Source organism: Piliocolobus tephrosceles, chromosome 5 (assembly GCF_002776525.5).
Source record: "Piliocolobus tephrosceles isolate RC106 chromosome 5, ASM277652v3, whole genome shotgun sequence".
In the NCBI taxonomy this organism is placed as follows: domain Eukaryota; kingdom Metazoa; phylum Chordata; class Mammalia; order Primates; family Cercopithecidae; genus Piliocolobus; species Piliocolobus tephrosceles.
Window position 1 is genome coordinate 11,013,671 of NC_045438.1, and position 6,000 is coordinate 11,019,670.

Genomic DNA, 6,000 nt, shown 5'->3' on the forward strand with positions numbered 1-6,000 from the left:
TAGAATGGTGATTGCCAAGGCCTGAGCGGTGGCAGTGGGGGAAATGGGGAGTTAGTGTTTAATGGGTATGGAGTTTCAGTTTGGGAAGATGAAAAGTTCTGGAGATGGAAGGTAGTGATAGTTACATAACAATGGCAATGTACGTGATGCTGTAGCACACTTAAAAATGATTAAATGAGCCTGGTGTAGTGGATATAGCTATAGTTCCAGCCTGAAGGCTGAGGTAAGAAGATTGCTAGAGCCCACGAGTTTAAGACCAGCCTGGCAGCATAGTGAGACCCCATCTCAAAAAAAAAGGTTATATGAAATGGTAAATCTTATGTATATGTACCGCAATTCAAAAAAAACCCCAATGCAATTTTTAAATGAAGCCTTTTTAAAGTATATAAACCGTTCAGTCTCTATAATTAAAAAATAACTATATAATATCATGAAGATTCAGAGAAAGCATAGAGTAATGCAACTTGGCAAAACACAGTAAGGCAAAAATACTAAGCTTTCTACTCAGAAATTCTACCACTAGGAATTTTGCCTAAAGGAAAAGATGAGCATAAAGATTTATCTATTAGAGTGTTCATAGCAGTGGGGTTTATCACTGTGAAACAGGAAAAAATCTACATGTCCAACAATAGACTTACAACAAATTAAAGATTCATCCATTTCATGGGATAACTGTGGAAACCATCAAAATAATGATGTAGAATTATACTGAATGACACATGTGGTAAACTTCTGCTATTTTTCTGCACAGAATCAATTCACTTTTCCAGGCAACAGGACCCTAGTTTTCTTTGAAGGGACCACCACCCTTCCTCTTCTCATTTCATGAAGTGAGTTAGTCATTACCCCGCCTCAGGGCGGCACGATTCATGTCTGTTGAGTCAGTATCTCCTGACTCCTGGCTCAGTGATGGGTTCTGAGATGGGCAGCTGACCTATGTTAGACCAGTGCATTTTGATCCCAGGACTTTTTGTCCAAAAGATTGGGAAAGGGAAGTTCTTTCTCATCTGCTAGAGTTGATACAAAAGATAGCCTGTTGATAGTTGTGGGAAAGAGGTCCCTTGAACAATGCCTACCAAAAAGAAAGCACCTGGACTTTTCACTCTTTTTCTTAAACCAGTTTAATTTGATTTTGGTTTTTCTCACTAACCAAAAAAAAAAAAAAAGTCATAAAGGATATGGCATAGAAAGATGTTACAAGTCTTAAGTGAAAAAAGCATGTTGCAGAATAGTATGTGTAGCACTTCTACAAATCATTTCCATAAATACCCATAAATATAGTCTAAAGGGATATAGTCTGTAATGATAAAGTATGAGCATTTTTTTCTTCTTGTTTAATGTCTCAAGATAAACTTTTCATTTCTGTAAGACCAGAAGGCACTGTAGGCTTTCCATGAGTGTCCCTTCAGTTCCATTATGCTGGCATTCTATTTTAGGTTGAACATTTTTCCAGGAGCTTCTCTTTAGTGAGGTATCCGTCATCTGAGTCCCTGCTGTTGAATATGGAGGTTTACTCAGAGTTGTTACTGTAGTGTCATTGCTTCTAGACACTGTCTGTGGACAGAGTTAGGAAACATATGCATGACTACACACACACACACACACACACACACACACTCCACATTTAATTCCAATCCATCACCATAGTGTTTATTCACTTTACACCTTCCACATATGTACCTCCCTACTCCAATAGTGAGAAACCTGGCTCCCATTTTCCTCAGTATATTTACTTATTAGTTCAAGCCCCTGTAAATAGACTCAGTCTCCCAATTATGTGGCCTTCTCCTTGGCCCTGGAGCAGCCATGCCAGCCAAGCTCTCCCTGATTCAACACTGATACTGTGGACTCACTCCAGCTGCACTGGCTGAGTTGCACTGGCTAAGTTTTCTAGGGAAATCCTCAAAAGCACTAAAATAAAGTCAACATGTTCATATTGACAAGTTTGGAAACCATTCATTTATTCAAAAAATCATCGTTGAGCACTTATTCTGTGCCAGGCACTTTTCTAAATGTTGGAGATGAAATGCTGAAACAGACAAAAAGCTCTACCTTTGAGGAACTCGCAGTCTAGCTGGGGAGACAATAAAGATAAATAAACTGTGCATGGTTGTTCATACCTGGGATCCCAGCACTTTGGGAGGCCCAGGTGAGAGGATCACTTGAGCGCAGTAGGTCAAGTTCAGCCTGGGCAATACAGTGAAACTCTGTCTCTACGAAAAGTCAAAAAATTAGCCAGGCTTTGTGGTACATGCCTGTGGTCCCAGCTACTCAGGAGGCTGAGGTGGGAGGATTCCTTGAAGCCAGGGGTTTGAGGCTGCAGTGAGCTGTGATCAAGCCACTGCACTTTTGTCTGGGTGACTGAGTGTGACCCTGTGTCAAGGAAAACCCAAAACCAAACAAAAAATAAATAAATAAGACCAGCCATAGTGGCTCATGCCTATAATCCCAGTACTTTGGGAAGTCAAGGTGCGAGGATCACTTGAGGCCAGGAGGTCAAGACTAGCCTGGGCAACATAGTGAGACCTCATCTCTACCAAAAATTAAAAATTAAAAAAATTAGCCAGCATGGCACATACCTGTAGTCCCTGCGTTTCAGGAGGCTGAGGTGGGAGAATCACTGGAGCCCAGGAGATGGAGGCTGCAGCGAGCCACGATTGCACCACTGCACTCCAGCCTAGGTAACAGAGTGAGACCCTGTCTCAAAAAAAAAAAAAAAAAAAAAAAAGAAAGAAAGAAAGAAAATAAATGATATGCTAGTGGTAACTGCTAAGAAGAAAAAAATTAAGTTCGGAAGGGGGATATGAATTGCCTGGGGAAGGGGATTAAATTTTAGATGATCAGGGGAGGCTTAATAGAGGAGACTTAAAAAAAAAAAATGCGGCCGGGCGCAGTGGCTCACGCCTGTAATCCAGCACTTTGGGAGGCCAAGGTGGACAGATCACCTGAGGTTAGGAGTTTGAGACCAGCCTGACCAATATGGTGAAACTCCATCTATACTAAAAATACAAAAATTAGCTGGGTGTGGTGGTGCACACCTGTATTCCCAGCTACTCGGGAGGCTGAGGCAGGAGAATCGCTTGAACCCAGGAGGCAGAGTTTTCAATGAGTTGAGATCGTGCCACTGCACTCCAGCCTGGCAACGGAGTGAGACTCCGTCTCAAAAAAAAAAAAAAGGAAAAAAAAAAAGATTCAATGGAGTTTTGGGGAACAAGTTGTGTTTGGTTACATGAGTAAGCTCTTTAGTGTGATTTCTGAGATTTTGGTGCACCTGTCACCCAAGCAATATACACTGTACCAAATGTGTAGTCCTTTATCCTTCACCCCACTCTTACCCTTTGCCCTGAGTCCCCAAAGTCCATTGTATCATTCTTATGCCTTTGTGTCCTCATTGCTTAGCTCCCACTTATGACTGAGAACATATGATATTTGGTTTTCCATTCCTGAGTTACTTCACTTAGAATAATGGTCTCCAATTCCATCCAGGTTGCTGCAGATGCCATTATTTTGTTCCTTTTTATGGCTGAGTAGTATTCATGGCATATATAGACCACATTTTCTTTATCTACTTGTTGCTTGATGGCCATTTAGGCTGATTCCATATTTTTGTAGTTGTGCATTGTGCTGCTATAAACATGCATGTGCAAGTATCTTTTTTGTGTAATGACTTCTTTTCCTCTGGGTAGATTCCCAGGTGAGGGATTACTGGATCAAATGGTAAATCTTCTTTTAGTTCTTTAAGGAATCTCCGCACTGTTTTCCACAGAGGTTGTACTAGTTTACTTTTCCACCAACAGTGTAAAAGTGTTCCCTTTTCACCACATCCATGCCAACTCCAGTATTTTGTTGTTGTTGTTGTTGTTGTTGTTGTTGTTGTTATGGCCATTCTTGCAGGAGTAAGGTGGTTTCACATCATGGTTTTGATTTGCATTACCCTATCATTAGTGATGTTGAGCATTTTTTCATATGTTTGTTGGTCATTTGTATATCTTCTTTTGATATTGTCTATTCATGTCCTTAGCCCACTTTTTGATGGGATTATTTGTTTTTTTTCTTGCTGATTTGTTTAAGTTCCTTGTAGATTCTGGCTATTAGTCCTTTGTCAGATGCATAGATTCCGAAGATTTTCTCCTACTCTGTAAGTTGTCTATTTACTTTGCTGTTTGTTTCTTTTGCTGTGCAGAAGCTTCTTAGTTCAAGTCCCATCTATTTATCTTTGTTTTTATTGGGTTTGCTTTTGGGTTCTTGGTCATGAAGTCTTTGCCTAAGCCAATGTCTAGAATGGTTTTTCCAATGTTATCTTCTAGAACTTGTATGGCTTCAGGTCTTAGATTTAAGTCTTTGATCCATTTTCCATTTTGAGTTGATTTTTGTATAAGGTGAGGGATCAGAATCCAGTTTCATTCTTCTACATGTGGCTTGCCCAGTATCCCAGCACCATTTGTTGAATAGGGTGTCCTTTCCTCACTTCACGTTTTTGCTTTGTTGAAGATCAGTTGACTATAAGTATTTGGCTTTATTTCTGGGTTCTGTATTCTGTTCCATTGGTCTATGTACCTGTTTTTATACAAGTACCATGCTGTTTTGGTGACTCTGGCCTTTTAGTATAGTTTGAAGTCAGGTAATGTAATGCCTGTAATGTCTCCAGATTTTTTTTTTTTTTCTTAGTCTTCCTTTGGCTATGCAGGCTCTTTTTTGGTTCCATATGAATTTTAGGACTGTTTTTTAATTCTGTGAAGAATGGTGGTGGTATTTTGATAGGATTTGCATTTAATTTGTAGATTGCTTTTGGCAGAATGGTCATTTTCACAATATTGATTCTACCCATCCACGAACATGGGATGTGTTTTCATTTGCTTGTGTTGTCTATATTTCTTTCAGCAGTGTTTTGTAGTTTTCCTTGTAAAGGTCTTTCACCTCACAGAGGGGACTTTCGAGTAGACCTGAAGGAGGTAAGGGAGCAATCGAAGAGGATAGCGGGGGAAAGAGCACCCCAGGCAGGGGCAGTGATACAAGGATGGAAGAGGAGAGAGGCCAGAGTGAAACAGGAGAGAGCAGGAGATAAGGTCAGAGATGTAGGAGGGACCAGAACATGTGGAGCTGTGCAGGTCATGGTAAGGATTTTGGTTTTCTGTGAGGGATAAAGGGAGCCACAGGAAGCAAAGGGGCTGATTTCATCTGACTTGTTTTGACAGGATCATGCTGGCTGCTGTGTAGAGAAAAGACTGAGAGGAAGTAGAAGAACACAGAACAAAAGAGAACATGATGGCTTGAATCAAAGTGGTGTCAGTGGTGATAGTGAGAAGTGGAGAAATTCTGGGTATATTTTGGAAGCAGAGCCTGTAGGATTTGCTTGCAGAACAAGAGATGTTTGGTTGCAGATAGAAGCCTCTGGAGTTCAAAGGGGAGGTTTGGGCTTCATCAGCATCTAGGTAGTAATTCAAGGCATGAGATAGGACGAGATCATGTAGGCAGTGAATAGGGATAAAAAAGAGAAAGGATTCAAGAACTAGGCCCTGATGGCCTCCCAATATTTAGAGGTTAGAAGATGAGTAGGACCCAGTAAAAGAATGGCTAGAAAGATGGGAGAAAAACCAGGTAAGTATTGTGTCCTGGAAGCCTGATTCAGAGATCAGGAATTGATATATTGTACCAAATACTTTAGAGAATTCAAATAAAATGAGGACTGAAAAACGACTATTGAATTTAGTGATTGTGGAGGTCAGTGGTAACCTAGTGATGAGAAGGGCAGTTTCAGTGGAGTGGTAGGGGCAAAATCCTGATAGAGTGGAATCAAAAGAGAACACAAGATAAAATGGAAGATAGTAAATACACATTTTTTCAGGAAAAAGAATTTGGTTATTTAGTCTTTTGTGAATGGATAGAAAAAAGTGATGCAAGGCTGGGCACGGCGGTTCATGCCTGTAACCACAGCATGTTGGGAGGCTGAGATGGGAGGATTGCTTGAGTCCAGGAGTTCAAGACCAGCCTGAGCAACAT